The sequence below is a fragment of the Garra rufa genome, chromosome 22, assembly GCF_049309525.1.
Source record: "Garra rufa chromosome 22, GarRuf1.0, whole genome shotgun sequence".
In the NCBI taxonomy this organism is placed as follows: domain Eukaryota; kingdom Metazoa; phylum Chordata; class Actinopteri; order Cypriniformes; family Cyprinidae; genus Garra; species Garra rufa.
In genome coordinates, this window is record NC_133382.1 from 14293193 (window position 1) to 14314922 (window position 21730).

Here is a 21730-nt window from a genome sequence, read left to right on the forward strand (position 1 = left end):
GCGTCGGGCTTGTCGAGGCCGTCTGGGAAAGAGAGCGCTCTGATTGGCTGTTCAGACATCGAATCAGAGCGGGTGGAGGACTTGAACGTGAAGTGACGTAACACGCAAAGGAAGGATTCAAGAGGAAACCGGCTCGCTGTCATCATTTCGCAATTCACATTCATGTATATATTCATACTCATACACATACATATAGGACACACAAACTATTAAGCCTGTTCATTTGAATTAATTGTAAGATTAAGGCTGCTGTCATTTAATATGACTTATGAACAAGGTATAAAATTGTAAACAAATATAGGAATATGAATTGTAAACAAATATACGATTTAATGATATATTTGCTGTGTACGTTCGTTATGTTTGAACGATAGAAATAGATATTACTATTTGTATTTGTAAAGATGTCCTGTTGAAACTCCTTGTTGGGTGAATTTTTTTTTTACTAGTCCTTCTGGGAGACATGAGGACCAGGTGATAATGTTAGTGCTATAAGCATGCAAGTACAGGACACAATAAGCTTGGCAGATGACATTAGCATGCAAGTACAGGACACAATAAGCTTGGCAGACGATAATGTCTGAATTTTTAAATGTGTGAATATTGGGTCTTTAGGGATAAGTGGCCATTTTATGCAGCAGTGTACTTTCATTCTTATGCAATGAATAGTTTTTTTGCAAGAATGACGGCGATTATTGTTCACCCTAACGTGTATTGTGAGAGCTTTGAAATGTTTTAATTTTCAAATGAAAATAACTTTGACTTTTAGAAAAAAAAAATCGTCTGGTGTACTTTTAAGTCCTTGTTTATGTAAATAAACGCTAAACCAAGAGCTGACAGCGCCAGGGCCATTTGCAGATTGTCAGACATCTTCACAAAACCGAATATCTCTGTGGTGAGCGACGAAGTAAATGCTTCGGAAACGCTGATTTGTTTGCACAGGCAACACTACTTCGCGGTTCTCTTCTTGGAATGAAAATACAGACTACTGCCATCTGCAGGTACGCAACGGTATATCTCTCCTCATGCATGCGCAGAAAGCACCTTCTAGTTTGTAGTCGAGTGTTGTCAGTTCGGTGTGTTCGAGCTCAGTTTAATTGCCCAGACGCCCGCAGACGCAGCCGACTAGAGGCGACAAGACGGTCGGCTTTCGTCGGCGCTAGTTGGGTGGCATCGGGTTGGTGTGTCCCGAGCTTTAGACTTTAATCTTTGTAACTTTACAGATCTTATATATGCACAAAAAGCTTGTAACACTCCAAAGACAAAGGAAAATATGAAATAGCATCATACGACCCCTTTAACTGTGTGTGTTAGGGGTGGGCAATATAAGCTAAAATTCATGTGATTCCATTTTTTTCCCTCATTACACAATATAATATCCATATTGTCTGGACACTGGGAAATATTGTGATATGAGAAAAAAATGGAATCACATATTAGTAGACCTATTAGAGAATAGCGCGAATGGCGTGGCGCGCATTGAGCGTTTCAAGCGATTGCCGCGCCATTCGCGCGAAACGCGCGAGTTCAAAAATCTGAACTTTGGCGAAAATCCGCGCCGCGTTAACCAATCAGGAGCTTGCTCTAGTAGTGACGGAGGCAGAAATCCGAAACAACAATGGCGGACAAAATCACCGTTGCTGTCTGTGGTTCCTCGGAGCTGTACGATACATCTTTGGACTTTTGTAGAAACAGGAATAAAAGGGATCTTGCTAGGAATAAAGTGAGTGAAGAGGTCGGACAATCTGGTTAGTTTTAAAAAAACGCTCTTTACTCAATTTGACCTACATATACATACATATTGAGACTACAAGCAAGCTAAAGCTGGCAAATTGAGCTCATTCACCTATTTTACAACTACTTTCCCGCTGACGAGTGGCAGAAGCCCCTCCCTTGACGCGAATTCGCGTCTGTTGTGAAGAAAATGTCACGCGCGAATGACGCGAGTAAACTCAAATGTTCAAGCGTTCAACTACGCGCGAATAGCGCGTTTTTTCCACGCAAGTCGCGTCCGGTGTGAACGCACCTTAAGGCAAAAATAAAATAGTCTGACTTTAGATTTTGACATTGTGCTACATAAGACACCTGTGAACACAGAAAAAAAACACAGAAAGAGAGAAGATAAATCACACAGCAGCACGCAGCAGTGTCCAACAATAATAATATGTACTGTAATGAACAACCATGAAATGTAACACAGGGCTGTCCAGTTCTGCTACTGGATGGGGATTGCTGATCTAGCTCATTCAGTATAGAGGACCCAGCATCAGTGCTGAGACCATAAACTATGGTGGTAGAAGGTGGACTTCCGTAAATCAAAATGCAGCAAACACTCCCCTATTTACATCAAAGGGACTGAAATAGAATGTGTCTCCAGTTCCTGAAATGATTTGAAATGAGTTTCAACCATTGCTTAATTTAAAGAATCCTGACCAGCTCCTTTACAGTGTGGTACTGCAGTTCTACGCATCGTCACCCAACTACCAATCATTGAACATCTTCACTACAGTAGATGCATCTGTGTAGAGCTCATTAGATCATCTGAGACTCCTTTCATCCTAATCACAAACTGTTCAACCTCTTCCTGTCTAGGAGTTTCAGGAGCATTTGGACCAGAACTAAAAGAAAGATTTTCACAATACAATTAAAAAGTTGTGAGATGACTGTTATTTAAAAAATATTGTAAGACAAAAGCTCAAGACAGTTATAAATATTTACGCAAAACATATGAATAATTTTAGAAAATGTGTTTCTGAAACAAATTTCAGACACACGCGTTAACATTAAAGGTATCCAGCAACAGTTGTCAACATACAGCTTAAAACCAAGTGGAGTTTGTTACTAATACAAGTTCCCTTCCGTCGAGGAGGAGCGGCAGCTGCACTCGTGGGGTTCGCAGTTAGATCTGCTAGAGGGAATGGAGACGGGCGCCGCCCTATCTCCTTCCTCACCTGGCGGATCTAGTGACCTCCTTCTGGATGTGGAAGCCCGCACTGCGGTTCCTTCCCTCCAGGAGGAGGATGAATCAAGGCTTCTCCTATCTTCCTCCGAGGAGGTTGATGTGGAAAGCCTTGATCTTATTCAACCGAGTCGATCCTTACTGCAGTAAATGTGGTCAAGCTAGGCCTGTCACTCACTGTCAAACTGTTCCAAGTACTGTTAGGTCTTATGGCAGCTGCATCCAACGTGATACCTTTTGGACTGCTGCACATGAGACCACTACAGTGGTGGCTCAAAACCAGAGGGATTTCCCCGAGGGGCAACCCGTTCCGCAAGATCAAGGTCACGCGGCGATGCCTACGTGCCTTGAACCTGTGGAAGAAACCCTGGTTTCTCTTGCAAGGCCTGGTGCTGGGAGCTCCTTGTCGCTGTGTCATGCTAGCAACAGATGCATCCCCCACCGGGTGGGGAGCGGTCATGAGTGGCCCATGAGTCGCTCAGCCCACGGCCTATGGAGCGACCACCATCTGTCTTGGCACATAAACTGCCTAGAGATGCTGGCCGTGTTTCGGGCCCTGAAGTTTTTCCTTCCAGACCTAAGAAACCGTCATGTGTTGGTCCAGACAGACAACACCGCGGTAGTCTATTATATCAACCACCAGGGCGGTCTGCGATCACGCCCCTTGTACAAGTTGGCGTACCAGATCCTCCTGTGGTCTCAAGGAAAGCTTCTATCTCTGAGAGCAGTCCATATTCCTGGACGTCTCAATATGGGAGCAGACGTCCTGTCGAGGCAGGGGCCGAGGCCCAGGGAATGGATGCTTCACCCTCAAGTAGTGAAGCAGATTTGGAGAGTGTTTGGCCAGGCTCAAGTGGACCTCTTTACGACTCAAGAGACATCGCAATGTCCCCTCTGGTACTCTCTAGTGCCTCCAGCTCCTCTTGGACTGGACGTCATGGTACAGACGTGGCCGAGGCTTTGTCTGTACGCATTTCCCCCGATCGCTCTGCTCCCAGGAGTTCTGTAAAGAGTACGCCGGTTTGGAGTACGGCTGCTGCTAGTAGCCCCATACTGGCCGGCCCGAGTATGGTTCTCGGACATAATCGCCCTCCTAGACGGCTCTCCGTGGGAGATTCCCATCAGGAGAGACTTCCTATCCCAGGCCGGGGGCGCAAAATGCCACCCCCACCCGGAGATGTGGAAATTATGGGTGTGGCCCCTGAGGGGGCACAACTCATAGAGGCTGGTCTCCCAACTGAGGTTGTCGAGACCATTCTCCAATCCAGAGCTCCCTCTACGAGGAAACTTTACGGCCTTAAGTGGAACCTGTTTGCTTCATGGTGTCATGAACGCCGTATAGACCCAGTTAACTGCCCAGTTGGTACAGTACTGGAGTTCTTGCAAACTCGTTTTTCCACGGGGCTAACCCACTCCACCTTGAAGGTCTACGTGGCGGCAATATTGGCCTACCACGCCCCTCATGGTGGCCTCTCAGTGGGTAGAGATCCCCTGGTCACGTTTCCTCCGCGGTGTACTCAGGTTGAGGCCTCAAGTCAAACCGCGAGTCCCCACGTGGGACCTGGCTGTGGTGTTAGAAGCCTTATGTAAGCCTCCTTTTGAACCTATAGAGGAGATCTCTGATCACATGCTTACTATCAAGACAGCGCTGCTGCTTGCTCTGACCTCTCTGAGGAGAGTCGGGGACCTGCAGGCCCTTTCTGTGGCCCCCTCATATATCGACATTGCGCCCGGATTGGCCAAAGCGTTTCTCTACCCAAGAGCTGGGTATGTCCCGAAGGTCCCGTCTTCAGCACCACTGCCTATAACGCTGCAAGCATTTTATCCTACTCCATTCATGGAGCCCGACCATCGGAAGTATAACTCTATGTGTCCAGTAAGAGCACTCGACGCATACGTCCACAGCGCTGCCTTGTGGCGTAAATCAGAGCAATTGTTTGTTTGTTACGGCCCCCCATGGAGGGGATGCCCGGCTTCAAAACCTACTATCAGCAGATGGATCGTAGATGCCATTTCTACTGCTTACGAGTCCTCTGGTCTCCCATCTCCTATGGCAGTCAAGGCTCATTCTACTAGAGGTCTGTCGGCCTCTAAAGCTCTGACGACAGGTGTCCCGATCCAGGACATCTGCAGTGCGGCGGGTTGGTCCTCACCTCTAACGTTCGTCAGATTCTACGAACTCGATCTCAGAGCCACTCCTGGCTCCTTTGTCCTCACGCCCTAGCAACAAGGTTAGGCCCAGAGTCTCATTCCTCCTTGTCTGGTAGTTTCCCAGACAGGAGACGTATTATTTCCTCGTCTGCCCGAGGGCCGAGGAATACTCTCCCTCTGATTCTAGTAGATACTATTTCAAGGATTATTTTTCCCTCTGGTTCTGGTAGATGACCAGACCAAGGAATATGCTGTTCTCCTCGAGCGCCTGAGGGCCGAGGAATATCCTCCCTCTGGTTCTAGTACAGTACTAGACCGAGGTTTATTCTCCCTCTGGTTCTGGTATGACCAGACCAAGGATCATTCTCCCTCTCGATCTGGCACGTGGGTTCCCAGACAGAGGTGTAATACCACTCGCGTCCTGGCAGATTTCCCAGGCGGAGACATTCCAGTGTCCTGGCAGGTACACCAGGCACTACTTATGTCCCTCTTGTTCTGGAAAGAGTCCAGACAAAGGATTACCTTCTCCTCGTGTGCCCGAGGGCCGAGGAAGATGCTCCCTCTGGTTCTGGTAGATGACCAGACCAAGGTTTATTCTCTCTTTCTTGTTCTGGCAGGACACCAGACAAAGGAGTATATATATCTTTCCTCGTGTGCCTGAGGGCCGAGGAATACTCTCCCTCTGGTTCTAGTAGATGACTAGACCAAGGAGTTCTATTTCTCCTCGTGGGCCTGAGGGCCGAGGAGTATCTCTTCCTCTGACTCCGGTTGAGGATCCGGACTAGAGAGACTCTGGTAGAGGACCAATATTCACCTTGTGTGCCCGAGGGCTGAGGAATATTCTCCCTCTGGTTCTAGTACAATACTAGACAAAGGATTATTCTCCCTCTGGTTCTGGTATGACCAGACCAAGGATCATTCTCCCTCTCGTTCTGGCACGTGTGGTTCCCAGACAGAGGTGTACTACCACTCGCGTCCTGGCAATTTCCCCAGGTGGAGACTTCCCAGTGTCTTGGCAGGTAAGTATCATAATTCCCGCATCCCTACGGCGCTCGCTTCATTCCTAAAGAGCTGACGCCGGCATCAAACGCACGGGTTGTTCTCACGAAATTAGACTCATAAGGTGTCATGAAGCATTTTGATGATAAAAGTAAATGCTATCAAAATAAGAAGGATACAGTTATAAACATCTCTCCATGTACTATTTTGCACATTATTTCAAATATCATCATAAATACCAATTTTGTTGTTTTTTCCACATTTAAGGGGAAATTCCTCATTACCACAACATGTCCATGACTGGATTTGGGATCTTTGAGATGGAATTATTAATAATTAAAAAATATAAAAAAGAAAAAGCTTTAGTGCATGTTATTCTATAAACATTTACAGTAAAGAAATATGTGGTATTTGGTGATTATTGGTAAATGTTGTGACAATAATAAGGAATATAAATGTGTCCAAGACCAATTTTCTCATCCTCCGCAACAATTTTCAATCATTATTTAAGTCCTCAAGGAACTTACATTTTCAAGGAATTTTGTTGGAAGGGACATAATTGACTGTGACACTCAAGATGGCTACCAGGTAAGCAGTTCTTATTTTTTCTCTCCAGTTAAAAGTTAAAATGTTGTTTGCCATAGTACCTATACGACTTTTTTGTTCTCATTACCGAAACATGAGTTTGTGAAGTTTTAAAAAATGTTGCTGTTTTAATTTTTTATTATTATTATATACCCCATTATGGTCTAAATATAAAAAGTGCGGGAAAGTTTAGCTAACCCACATGGTGTTTCCACAGTTAGCAAGAATGTTTAAGGTCACTCATCCTCCGCAAAACCATTATCATCCACCGCAACAATTGAGGGCCTGTTGCGGTGGAGAGACTCAATGTTTCGGTAATGAGAATGAGACTAATAGTAATGAGACTTACGGAGGAATATCTATAACTCATTTCAATATAACTTGATATTTGCCTTAAACACTTCTTGAACAGATTGTGTAAACAAAATAGCTATTACAATCCCCCCAGCAGGGATCACTAAATTCTCATTTTTATGTAGTGCTTCCACAAAACACTGTGTATGCGCAGTACAGGCCACCTACTATAAATGTAATATTATTTAATAATAAATAATTTTACTGTGAGACAATGTGTTTCTATGCCTTTTAAGAAATGTTTCATTCAATATGGCAATTGTGTATTTTGTTACAGGCAAGCATCAGTTGAAAAGAAAAGGGCATCAGCAAAAGACAGGCTGGCAAAGCATAGGGAAAAAATATACAGCAATCCAGTGTTACTTGAGGAGTACAGAAGAAAGGAGAGAGAGAGGTTAGGGGACAGGGTGATAATAGGGAAAAAATTGGATTCATCGTTTTTACCAACAGTTGCGCGCGCACACACACACACACACACATGCTGACATGCAAACGTGAAGGCTGACATAATTTTATATTGCACACACTCTCTTTCACACAGTCAAATACTCTTTCACTCTCTTTCACACACAGACATGTGTATGCGCGTGTTTACACTCACACACTTGTATTTATGTCAGTGCTTACTGCATTTCACCTTTCATTCATTTTTCCTTTTCCAGGTATTGGAAGCGTAAAGAAAATGGTAAAATTAAGACTACTCAGGACCTCACCAGTAGACAGCATGAGAGAAAAAAAATACAATGGAGGAAAAATTCAACAAAATATTACAGAAAAAAAACCCAAGAGCAAGCACTTCTTGATCTAACCCCAGCATCTTCATTAAGTGAGGTAGAAAATTATATTGCAAATGAAGAAACCAACAGACAGGAACTGGTCACAAATTATGAAAATCTGAACGGAACACCAGCAGAAGAAAGTCTAGACCTGACAGGGCCAATGGAGGCATCCACCCCCCCAGAGAACACGGCCAGTCATTAAAAAAAGAGAGCGGGCATCAAAGATTGTGGCCAAATTAAGAGCAAAGTTAAGGTATGTTGAAGAGAAAGTTGAGACAAAGACAAAACAACTGCTGTTACTAAACAGAAAAATTAGAAGGCTGGAGGCTAGATCAAAAAGTGCAATTCCAAGGCTACCAGCAAAGATTTCACAAAGGGCCAGGATCAGAGAGGCTAAAAAGAGACTGCCGATCAATAGCAAGCGGAAACAACTTGGCAAGGTTGTGAGCATGTTCCTACATCGGGATGATGTCTCGACTGTCATAAATGGCAAGGCTGGAGAGATTCGTCGCAAGGGACAAATTTATAGAAAGAGAGCACTCACAGACACCTTGGCAAAACTCCATCGCCGATTCCTTGCTGAACATCCTGAGCAAACCGTGTCCAAAGCTCAGTTCTTTAGATTGAGGCCATTTTGGATTATTAGGCCTAAAGTTAAAGACAGAGAGACGTGTGCATGTAAAATGCACGAGAGCATTGCCTTTAAAATAAAAAGAATGGAACAACTGGGAATCATTGAAACATCAAGCCCAGAGGATCTTGTGCAGTCCAGTGTGTGTGACACTGGCAAAATGTCCTGCATGTATGGCAGATGTCAAAAATGCATCGAAAAGACCTTTCCTAAATTCTTAGATCCTCTCACTCAGGGGAACACTGTCATCTGGCAAGAGTGGATCACAAGGTCTGTCACTGTAACAAAGACCCGAAAGGATGGATCTACAGAGGAAAGGCAGACAAAGAAAACCTTCCTCGAAAAGCGTACCTCATCCATTGAGCGGTTGCTGGCCCTAACAACAGAACACCTTCCTGGTTTTGCCATTCACATGTTTAACGTCAAGCACCAATATTTGACGTTGAAAGCAATGAAAGATACCCTGACAGATGATGCTGTTGCTGTGCATGTGGATTACAGCGAAAATTACAGCTGCAAATATGCCAAAGAAATCAAGGACACCCATTTTGGAACTGGGAATGATCAGGTAACCCTCCACACTGGGGTACTCTATCTCAGTAGGGGCAGAGTGGAAGCCTTTGCATCCCTCTCAGACTGCTTACAGCACGATGCAGTGGCAACTTGGGCTCATCTTGACCCAGTGCTAAGATACATACGAGGAAAGTATCCTGAAGCCCACAACCTTCATTTCATTTCAGATGGCCCAACTTCCCAGTATAGAAACAAAACATCTTTCTCTCTAGCCTCCACTGTGTCCTTTATGCATGGATTTCAATGGGTGACCTGGAACTTTACTGAGGCATCACATGGCAAAGGTGCACCAGATGGAGTAGGTGGGGCTTTGAAGAATCTTGCAGACAGAATTGTTTCTTATGGGACCAGTATTCCTGATGCAGAGTCTCTGTATGAGAAGCTGAAAAACAATTCATCAGTGACTCTGTACAAAGTATCAGAAGAGAAAATAAAAAGCCAGCTGTGAATTAGTACTCCCCAACCTGAAAACAGTTCCTGGGACACTGAAAATACACCAAGTGAGTCAACATTTATATTAATTGTATAAGTAAATACGGATAAATGTAGTTAAATAAGTTAAATTCCCCATGAAATTAACATGGAAAGCAGACCATACCAGTATCCAAAATAATCTCACAAAAGAATGTCTAAATTAGTCAATGTGTGATACTTCAATTCATCTTTGTCTTTTTGAATTCCACCCTAACAGCTAGCTTCCACAAAACCGGGAGTCATAGACACACGGGAGGTGTCATGCTTTTGTGGAAGAAACTGCCAGTGTTTTTCCACAAATTGCCATGTCTTCTCTAAGGAAGGAGATGAGGACCCTGACAGAACCGAGGCCACCATAGAGGTTGGACAGTGGGTCCTGGTTGAGTATGACGGTGACTTGTTCCCTGGTACAGTCACACAGGTGAATTTAATTTAAAGATTTCTGTTAATACGTGAATATTTCTCCAGTTACATTTTAGTACAAGGTGTCCAGCCAAAATGTTTAGAGACTATAAAAATGTTTCTTAATACAGATTGCTGAAGGGCAGTATGAAGTCGACACCATGACTTGTGCAGGGGAAAACCGCTTCTATGTGCCTAGCATCAGATTTCCAGGAGAAAGGGTCTGGTACTATCGTCAGGACATACGGGACATAATCCCAGAGCCACTTCCTGTCACCTCCTCTGCTAGGCATTTCTGCATTTTACCTGACATATGGGCAAAACACAAAAAACGCTCATGAGTTACAGTTGGGGGAAAACATGAATGGTACAAAAAGCAGTGGTTCTAGTTGTTTGTTTTAATTGCTGCTGTTCAAGTTTTTACATAAAATTATTCTCAGAAAAAGGTTGTGTGGTTGATAGAATGTCAGGACCAGTGTTTTATAGCTAAAATAAAATAATTATTAAGTAATAAGAGCACATGATGCTGTTAGATTTCAATGTTTTTCTCAGGACCACATGATGGTATGTTATATGGAAATTAATGATTCTCAGTAACACATGATGTTACTATGTTACATTGAAAAAGTTCTCATGAAAGAAAACATGATTGTATGTTATACTATAATTATAATTTTCATACAAATGGTTGTATATTTGTTAGTGCTACAGCATAGGGCAGGCTACATGACTGAATTATTTTTTTTATGAGCGTAAGATTGTAACTTGTATACACAACACTTGTTAACACAAGGCATGGCACTGTACTGTTTATGAATTTTTTTTTTTTTTAAATGTGTGTTTTAAATATTTAAAATAGGGTTAGGCATCAAACCCCTTTGTCAACAGTGAATGTATTGAACTAAATCTCATTTCCGAAACATTGATCCTCATTGCCGAAACGGCTCTCTCATTACCGCAACATGTATCTTTTTAACAAATTAAGTAATAATTAGATAATCATATTTTGTTTTAAAATGTATATACATATTATGCAACACTACTTATTTAAGGTGTGCTACATAAAAAATGTGTATGTTATTTTTTAGTAAAACAAATAAATAAAAGAAGCTGTAAATCATCATGTATGTTTCGGTAATGAGAGAAAATAAGGAAATTCCCAAAAATAATAATTATGGAAAAATAATCTTTTCAGAGTTTTACATAGCTTTGAGCATTAGTAATAAGAGTCTACTTTAACATTAGCCAAGAAAAAACAAATTTAAACCATATATTTAATGTAATGTCATGTTGCGGTAATGATAATTTTTTATGGACTTCATCGGAAAATGTAAATAAATATATAGGAAATATTGTTTAAAATCTTCTGAAAATATTGGTTATAGTAAGTTCACACCTTAATCTTATATGTGCAAAAAGAAAATTGGCTTCAAGGATATTTAAAAAATTCTGATGCTGGACACCTTCTAAATCTGGATTTCGTGAGAATCACCCGCACGTGCTTTATACTTCCTGGCCGCTTATGTCACCACGCCGGTGACGTCAATCCCGTCATTTCATTGGTTGCAGACATGTTCAGAGTGCGGCTCGCCAATGGCGTTCCCCAAAGCGTTGATGACGCAGTGTCTCGTTCCCTCAGGGAACCAGGGTTACATACGTAACCTGAGACGTTTTCTTTAGCTTTAATAAAAGAAAAGTTCCACAAGACTTCAGGATTGTTTGAGATGTGCAAAATCTGTGCAGAACCTATCTCTGGCAAGATACATGCTGGTTAAGGTAAGCTCACACTACAGGTCTATGAGACTAAAATCGCCATGGTGCTAACACTACAAGTTTTCGACAGATTGCCAAGGTCTGCAACAGAAGCCCCAGATTGTGGCCAAATCGGTGCTCGTTGTGGTTGCTGATTATTGTTAAGTATTAGCAGGTCAGCAACGTGATCTGTGCCTGTCTCAAGCAGACACAGATGCTGTGATATTTTCAGACAAGTTTGATATTATTGCCTCATGATCTAGTAGTGTGCACTAATACAGCCAATCACTATGCAGATGGTATAAAAGGAAAAAATCATGCATGAATTTTTCATGTGAATTTATGTGAAAAAATCTGTTTTGTTGTTGGTAGTGACTGCCTCTTGATCAAATGCCTTATAGTTTGTGCACCTCATCAGCACTGTGTAGTATACACGCTGCTATGACAAGATGACGACAAATGACCTGGACAATTACCAAAAAAAACCCTTGTTGTGTAGTGAGAGAACCGCAGCAATTCAAGTAGTTTTAAAGACTTGTAATGTGAGCTTGCCCTTAGCAATGCTCATACTATGCAACATGACTACATTATGCACAAACTACATTATCTTTGGCCAGGAGGTAGCCCTGCCAACAATGATAAAACATTTATTCGCATGAATTCATATTAATGCACCACATTAGCGCCATTGATACTGTGTTCTTTGCTCGCTTTCTCTATATAATTTATTCATTGTTTGAACAACTGTAAAAATGACACCTCTTACACCTCTACATCTCTGTATTTAAAAAAATTACTTAGCTACCAGTTGTAGTACACTTGAGTGTACTAGTGTATGAAACATGAGCTCAAGTGTACTACAAGTGGTAACTAAATTTGTTTTTCCCAACTGGGGTTACTTAGGCTATAGCTTTATCCTGGAGTCTATGGAGAGAGAAAAAAATGTTTTCAGAAGCAAGTAGTCTGAAAAGAATTGGATATTTGTCCTTCCGTACTTCATCTTAAAGCTTCTCACGAAATTGCATCAACAATGCGATCACACAGTTCACAAGATCCACTTCAGCTGTCACAAGCTAAAGGTTAAAGACTTGCGCCAGGGTCGGCGCCAGAGCACACAAGTTACACTGGTAAAGGCCTTTTTAGGGGTGGGGTATTAACTTTGGGAAAAATAAATACATAAATAAAATCACCTGTTTCTAAATATAGATTGTTGTAAATTATTTAGACTACTTTTTTTTTTTAGCTGCAATGAATGAAACAGGGAAAACACAAACACGAAACTTGTAAATAAAATAATTGTATAAATACCACTAACATATAGCCTAGTTTTATGTATGAATATCCTAGTGAAAAAATAGTATACTTAGAGCTGGGCGATATGGCAAAAAAAAATTATCACAATATTTTTTTTCATATCAGTCGATATCGATAATTATCACGATAAATGTCAAATCTTTATAATTATATCTATCAATTTTAAAGGCAGATTTTTACTCTCGACAGTTAATTATTATTTATGGTTTATTGTCAGAACAGGACAAATACTTTCCTAACAATAATCAATTGAGGTAGAATATATAAAACGTTTTTATAAAAAATAAGAACTGTAAAATGATAACACTTGCAACATGGCTCTGACTGTAAATGCAGAGTTACAGTGATTTTTAAGTATATTTATCATTCAACAAACATAAGAATAGACAAATCTTTTCAGCATGCCAATCCCTTTGTGCAGCTGATTTAACACATTTTGTAAAATGTTTTAGCTGTCTGACAATATAAATAAATAAAAAATAATGGCTCAGGGCTCTACACTTACTTTTCTTGCTAGGAACACTTGTGTTCCTAACTTAAATTTAGGAGCAGTCAAAATTTTAGGAGCACATTCTAAACAATAATCGAAACTCTTATTAAAAAAATTAGCCTTCCTATTAAGAGGTGATATTTGACTCTTCAAAGTGATTTACAGGGGAATTTTGTTTTTTACCTTTTCATATGTTTAATGAGGCTCAGAGGTGAGTGCAATCAAAATCATAAATTCATGTTGAGATTAATGTAAAATCTATAATATAAATTTTTGAAAACAGAAATATTAAAGATTTAAATAACTGAACAGATCTGCCAGCAGGTGGCGACAAGACACTGATTTAATTACTGAACCATATTAGTCATTTGATTCGTTTGAACGGATGGTTCATTCGGGAATAAAGCGAGTGACTGTCTTTATGAATGGGAAATTGAATCATTTCACTAGATTCGTTTAAAAATGCACGTTCATTCATAAACGAAACACAGCTGTGTTTGAATGGAGATGCGCGCAGTTGTGACTTCCCAGCAAACATTGGTCCGACGGCGACGTCCTGTCCCTAGCCAAAAATAGTCGCGGTAGGACGACAAAATATGCAAAAATTTTTAACACAAAATATTTCTTAAAAATGCATTCAGATGCATTTGTACATGTCTACAATTATATGTGGCTGCATGTAAAGTTGTTACTTTGACTTTTAGCTGAGTGTAGTTCAAAATATACCCGGTTGTGATTCGGTTGTGAAAGGATGTCCAGCAGGTGACGTCTTTTACACGTGCATTTATAGTCCATCGTCAACCTCTATAAAATCCTTATGAAATATGCAAAAGCAATTGTGCTTACATTCACATTCACATTGGCATACTACAGTAATTAATTTAAGTGCCCAAAGTAGTTTCTTAAGAGGTTGTTAATAGACGTCCACTGACGTCCTTTAAACGTTTAGTAAGACCCATGCAAACCAGCACGGAAATCTTTATTTAAAAAACTTCCATTTGTTTTACATCTTGTTTTATGTCAAATTCTATTCACAAATTGCTTGTAGTTAAGTGTGAAATCACTGCATTTACCCATTATTCCACCAGTTTCCCATACATTACAATATGATTTAATTATTTCGTTTTTAATGATTAAATATATATAGGCTATATACATAAGTTATTCATAAAGTCACAATTTAAAGTCTGAGCTGGATGCAAAAACTGCTGCCAAGATGTTGTTACAAATCTCGCGATATGGTATCTCTATAGCAGATTATCTCGAGATATGACAGTTTGTATACTCAAAATTCCAGATCAATAGGTGGCGGTAATGCATCTTTTTATGCTGGTTTGGCAAAATCGCCAAAAACACCAGAAGAAGAGGAGTGAGCCGTAACGTACACGAGGAGAGAGTTTTTTGAGTTTACAAGTCATTAAAAATTCACAGATGGGTAAGTACATTTTGAGGTATTGTATTAATGTATTTTATTTTTACTTGTTTTACTCGGAGGAACCAAAAGCAAGTATAAGCACACTGTCAAGTTAAATTAACTTGGGCTAAAGTTAGCTAGTATGCTAAAAGGTAATGTTTAATGCTATGGTCTTTTTTAACCCTATCTGTGGCATATATACATATATATATATATATATATATATTTCTTTATTATTAGGCAAGCTATAAAAGGAAAAAAAAACAATAGTTAAATGTATATATATGTACTTTGATATCAATGACATGCAGCACATAAGAGCACATCGGTTTATTAAACATGTTTAAAGATTACATTAAAAAGTACTACTCAGATGTAGCATTCTGAAAGTTTATTTTTGAAAATAAATGCAATGAAAGACTGTGATATGTTAAAACTGTAGGAGGAGCTCAGGAATAATTCACTGAAATCTGTAAATTAATTTGAGCATGGCTGACTTCAATAAGTGCTTTAAAAGTATTTTGTAATTTCAGATTTGCTAAACATGTCCTCTGACTATCAAAGAAAGTGGAGATGTCGAAAGGCAAGAGTTGATGCCTTAGCGGAAGAGGATAGCAGCTCAGAATCCGAGGGGACAGTGGAGCCTGCCTTGGTGTTTTACAATTTCAAATAGGTGGAACCAGATAATTACCCCATGCCATCAGCAAGTAAGGAATATTATATGGTGTTTGAAACGCAGGCCATTTATGGGAAATTCATTAAAGCAAAGTTTGCAAACAGTCAGTTTGTAAATCTTTTATTAGAGGTACAAGTAGTTGTTTATCGATAATCTAATGCCAATATCGATACCATTGTTTTTGTTTGCTGTCAATTCTGTCTTGCTCTTGAGTTTTCAAAACATTATTACATTATTTTGATTGTGGTGTCACTTTTAGGTTCAGCAACTGTCCAGAGTTGGCCGAATGTCAGTCAGAGACTGTGTATGAACAGGTATGTATTTACCTAGCATTGTTTGTGTGTTTTGCTGTGTCGTATTTCAGAAAAAAATGACAATAGTAACAGTATCCACAATAATAACCTCAACCTTTGGTAATACTATAATTCTGTCACACACTATATCTACTTATATAATTGCCTGTTTTTGTGTTGAAGTTGTAATGTCTGTGCTAAATCAGGTTGTTCGTAGGACTTAAAACAAGATATAAAAACATAATGTTAGTGTAAGAAATGAATGAGTCATTACTTGTCACAAAAACTTTGGATAGGGATAGAGCACTTATTACATGATAGAGAGTGGTTGTGAAAGTGTATGTTTTAACACTGCATGCAATTGGCAAGCTGCACAGTACTGCTAATTTGTAATACTGATCAATGCATTTTAATATTATGACTGAATCGTTTATTTCGCAGAATCATGTCAAATGCCTTAATGGCAAAATTCAACATGCAGGGTGGTGGCCAGCTGGAAAAGGCTGCATTCAAGGCTACACCTTTATATAATATAATACAAGGTAATTTGTGACACATCGTATGTTCCTTGTGTCTTATTTAAAAGACCTGTTTTTATCAGAAATGTCCAAATGCATAATTAACATGTTTTAGTCCCGGTGTTCTCATATATGGACATGTATGAAATCAACATCCTGCATCACGAATTAAGTCGTCAGTTTGTTTTGAAATGCATAACATTTTTCTGAGATGTTGATTCATGACACACAGTTTAAAAATTAAACAAATTTAAATAATTACAAATTATCTTATTTCCATAAGAGTGTCACTACATTACTTTTAGACTTTTTGAAGACTAAGGAGAGGGAGTGGTCCTGATGAAACATTCAATCATTTGGTATCTCAGAGAAGCTCTCAATACTGTGACATGTAGAGTGTCAGAGAAATCCACTAAAATATAATGTTCTCATGTTACTCATATCACAGGTTAATGTGTTCATGAAATGGATGGGAAAAGTCTTGTTCGACTGCATTGTACAATTAGTTTGATAGATAAAAACACTTTAAAAATAAGTGCTTGTTTAACTTTTTGCTTTTTGCATTCATATTTTCTTTCCTCAGATGCTGTGAAGAGGTGGAACCCCAATTCAACGGAATCGGAAATTGATGGCGCTATGGCTGAACATCTAAAACATGCTCCAGGAAGAGCGGGGGGTGGGGGTTATAAAAAATAAGTTTTCGGGTGAAAAAGATGTGGGAGATATTTGTGACAGCTCAATTCCTTAAATTTAGTTATGAAACTGAATTTGTTTCGTGATGAACATGTTAATTTTTCCTGTTTCCCTGGTGAATTTGTATTAAAACCATAAAATAAATGTGATAAATAAATTGTGACTTTAGTTCATCCCGTTATCTTTGATCATTTGTAATGAACTACTAAAATGTTAATAATATAACACTTTATTTTACAGTGACCTTGTTACATGTAGTTACTGTAATAACTATAAATTATGCATAATTGCATGTATCAAACCTTAACCTTATATTCAGATGCAGTTAATTATATTAAGTACTTAAATGTATAAGTAAAGTAATGTGTTGTTTGATCTACACGTGATTATAACGTGTTCTATCTAGACGTTTCGGTATGACTGGGCCGATTTTGGCCCTTTTTAGAACCTTTGTCGAGTTTAGATGTGTAAACGTCAAAATCGCCTGTTTACGATTTAACACAATTAGTGATTATTTTATATGCAGGCTTATATGCCTACACTTATGCATAAACACACCACATAAACATCCAGAAGAAGACTAATTCTGACGTCCATGGACGCGCTGAAGAGACGTGGAATTCACGGCCAGAAAAGACGTGGAATTCACGGCCAGAAAAGACGTCGGTTCAACTTCCATTTTGGAACTATTTTTCAACCATGACGGGACGTGTCGGACGGACGTCTTTTCAACGGTCATTACACGTCCAAATGTTTGCTGGGTTGTTTCAGATTACTTTTGACGACGAAATAAAGCAAAACCAGGAATAGTGTTGTAGTCAGTCAATGTAAGTCACTTAATAATAACTTCTTGTTTATTTAACTGTATTAGATCAATATCTCATTTACAAACCACCTTAAAATTATTAAAAATGTCACTCATCTTAGTTCGCCATATCACAAAGCTCTATTATAAACAACGACACTCTCTTTACTGCACAATCAGTATCTTATTTACACTCTCTCTATACTTTATGAAAGGATTTGTGAGATCTGTCTGTGATACATTACTCAATGTTACAAAAACACGTAGAAACCTTTAAATCTCCGCTGAGCGCAAACACAAATATGCTGATCGGGTCAGTCGCACATGGTGCTCCTAAATATTTTTTTTACAGTCGCACATACTAACTTTTAGTCGCAAATGCGAGTGAAATGGTTGCACTAGAGCCATGTGGCTGTAAACTATACTGCATGCGGCATCCTGAAGTGCAGGCTGCAAAATGCCTGCGCAGCGTTACGCATAGTGCGTAAACATTATCGAGCACTTATCGAACTGTCATTATCGTTTTATCGAGAAAAAAAAAACTCGTGATAAGTATCGTTATCGAATTATCGCCTAGCCCTAAGTATACTTAAGCACAATTTATTCGTATGTACTTATGTAAGTATAACCAAATGTATTTCTGGAACACTTTAAATTGCAATTCCTGCTGGACTTGAGACTTGAACTTGTGACCTTTGGGTTATAAGTCAGAATCTCTAACCATTAGGCTACAACTGCCCCCATTCTAAAGTACATACTAAAGTATTAAATTGGAACAACTCATTTTGTACTAAATGCATTTTAGTTGTGCAAAAGCAGTGTTTAAGTTTAACCAAATGTGTATTACAACTTTTGTATAATTGCCTACACACTAAAATAATAAAACACATAAAAATATGCAAATACATCTTGTGAGGGAGGACACTGGCTGTAATGTGCTTTTTTTTGACAAAGGTTTATGTACTATATTGTATTTTGAATATGTTCTGATTTTTAGTGCAAAATGCAGCCTAATTGCAATGATGTAAAGGTGAAAGCCCTTTTTAGAGCTAGCTATTCTGTTGCATGCTCCTTTAAATGATGATGATCTCTGCTCGCCCCGCCCCTCTCTGCCGTGGGATGACGAGAGCCGTAATGTTTACTTTAGCCAAAGTCCCTGCTTTAGCCGAATTTAGCTGTGAAACTTGCTAACTACCACATTATTAAGTAAGGCTATTTGCAAAGATGCATAGAAAAACATTATACTCACTTCTGCTGTAGTTGAAGCTGCATCACGAATGATTCGCACGAACATATGGATATGTAGATCGGGTTCGGCGCTTTCCTTTCAAAACCGAAAGTAAGTTTAATCCTCTGCGTCTTCAGCGGCTCAGATGTCGGGAGTAAATGAGGACTGCTATGTTCATTATTACATCCAACAACAGAACACCTCAATCGCTCAATCTGAGACATTCTTGTCTTCCCCTGCACCTGAGTCGACACAATGGAGATCGGAGTCGGACTGTTTCAGCTCTGTGAGGGTGGGTCTAAGGTAAGGTGCTCATGTCAATCAACTATCGTGGAAGCGGCCTCTGTCGGTGTGCACTGAGTGGATTTTTATCATTGAAAGGTGGCTGTGTACACAAACTGCTAACACACAAACAACATGTAAAAGTGAGTTTTGCATCCGATGACCCCTTTACAGACACCAACAGAGGCTGCTTCCATGATAGTTGATTGACACGAGCACCTTACCTTAAACCTGCCCTCACCGAGCTGAAACAGTCCGACTCCGATCCCCATTGTGTCGGGGAAAGCAAAAGTACGTCTCCGATTGAGGTGTTCTGTTGTTGGATGTAATAATGAACATAGCAGTCGTCATTTACTCCCGACATCTGAGCTGCTGAAGACGCAGAGGATTAACGTTAGGGGTGCACCGATCCGATATTAGGATCGGATATTGACCCCGATATTGAAAAAATAGCTGGATCGGGGATCGGAAAAATTAACCGATCCACAGGCCGATCCAGTTTTTTTTCTTTTTTTCTTCCATTTCTACTACTACATTTTATTTATTTAAATTTATTTTAAGTAGGGCTGGACCAGATTATTCGAATATTCGTTCGGTGGGTTGGCATTCGATTTTAAATTTTGAGATTACTAAAGTACAGTCGGGCTCACTTGAATGGTGAAAGCAAAACTAGGGCTGTGCTGTCGCAATGACGACCGCGCCTACGAGTTCAAATGCACGCAGTAGGCTAAAGCTGACCACAAAGCCCCAGCAAAAATAATTACCATGAATGTGGAATGTCGTGGGAAAAAAGTAAGGAGATATTCGAATTATTTATTATTTTATTTGACACAAAGATGAAGTTGACGCTGGTACATGATAGTAGGACGCCATCTGCTCACTGCACCCGCCTTTAATGCCTTAATGCATCTTTATGGTTTATAGCTAATGAAAGAGTTTTGTTTTCGATTTGAATTATTTAAATTATTTCTTTACAGTTCCGGATGATATATTAGTCTTCCCTTTATGAGTAAAAATTAAGTTTCACATCGCACCAGCGCTTTCATGTCCTGCAAAGCGTGCTTCAGCTTTACTCTCCGCACAAACGATTGGATATGCGCCTAATAGCACACATTTATCTAGGTTAAACGATTAAACTAATATTCTGATATGCTTTAAGTTTTTAATATCTATGGATTTTAATTTAAATCGTGATGACTTGAGAAGCCTAAATTGGTTTGCCGCTGGCCGCTTAGTCGTTACTTTAAAAAACAAAAACTTGAATTTAACAAATAAAAAGTGTTCCAAATATATTTCTAAATTTACTTTATAACCTAAATAAACGAAAATAAATGTAATCACATTGCTATTAAAAACAGCAGCTGTGTAATGGGGAAGAGAAAGAGAAACAAGACCGGTTTCAGTCAGACTCGGGACTGTAATTCTGATGAGCTGTCGAGGTTGTTAGGAATTTTTGCAACGAATGTTTGTTTAATAGCCTATTTAACATACTTATTTAGGCTAGTTTCATATTTAAATGTATTATTTCTTTGATTTATTTTAGTATTTTATAGGCTGCTGTTCACTGACGGAAGTGCTCAAATAAACACGCACGTTTGTTAATAATGTTTGAGCCTCATTTATTTTGGGTTTCAAAATAATATACATATGTATTTTATATATAGGTTTATATACACAAACGCTATATATAATGTATATATATTGTGGCGAGGCGTCTGCCTCCCCCCCTAATTATCATCACCACCCCGTCCCTTATTCGCCGCCCTTCTCCAGGCTCCCGACGGGAGTGGGTGTGTAGGGGAGAGGAGGGGCGTGTAATCGGCTCGGGCTGGCGGCGTGTGATGGGGACACCTGATGTAAATGAAGCCTCATCACCGCCGCTGTTTAAATCCCGAGCGCGCCTCTCCTCGGGAGACTGGTCTCTTTCCCCCGTGCATGCACGTGCATGCAAAAGCCTCTCCGGGGCACACGACAGACACAGTGGGTGTGGCGTCAGGCCTCGGAGAGGCTTTTATTAAACAGAAAATAAGGGAAAAAGTGTCCATAAAGGAAAACAGTGTCCAAAATAAAAGGGGGATCTGGTGTCCTCGGGTGCTGAGACGCCGTGACGGAAGGGAAGTGTTCAGAGGGGAAGGGTCCAGGAGAGGGGCGGAGTCCGGCGGCCGCGGGCGCTTCCCATGCTAGCGCCGGGGTGCTAGGGCGGCGGTATCTCCGGCAGGCTCATCCCTCTCGAGCTGTCCGGCGCTGGGGCGGCGGCTTCTGGCGGCCTCAACCGGACCGCGGGTCCGGCGGCTCTCCAAACTCTTGTGGCGCGGGATTCCCTCTTCACCCCCTCCTGGACCCGCGAGGACACCAGCG

The 21730-nt window shown here is 40.2% G+C and overlaps 1 protein-coding gene and 1 long non-coding RNA gene across 2 annotated transcripts in view; one reads left to right on the plus strand and one right to left on the minus strand.

Moving 5' to 3' along the window:
- LOC141297361 (ADP-ribosylhydrolase ARH1-like) overlaps positions 1-21730 on the minus strand; it is a 115966-nt gene that overhangs the window by 73410 nt on the left and 20826 nt on the right. The gene's annotated exons all lie outside the window — the stretch shown is intronic.
- LOC141297362 (uncharacterized) lies at positions 15497-17399 on the plus strand. The gene is made up of 4 exons (XR_012341370.1): positions 15497-15584; positions 15813-15867; positions 16288-16388; positions 16948-17399. It is a non-coding gene; the product is annotated as an uncharacterized lncRNA (long non-coding RNA).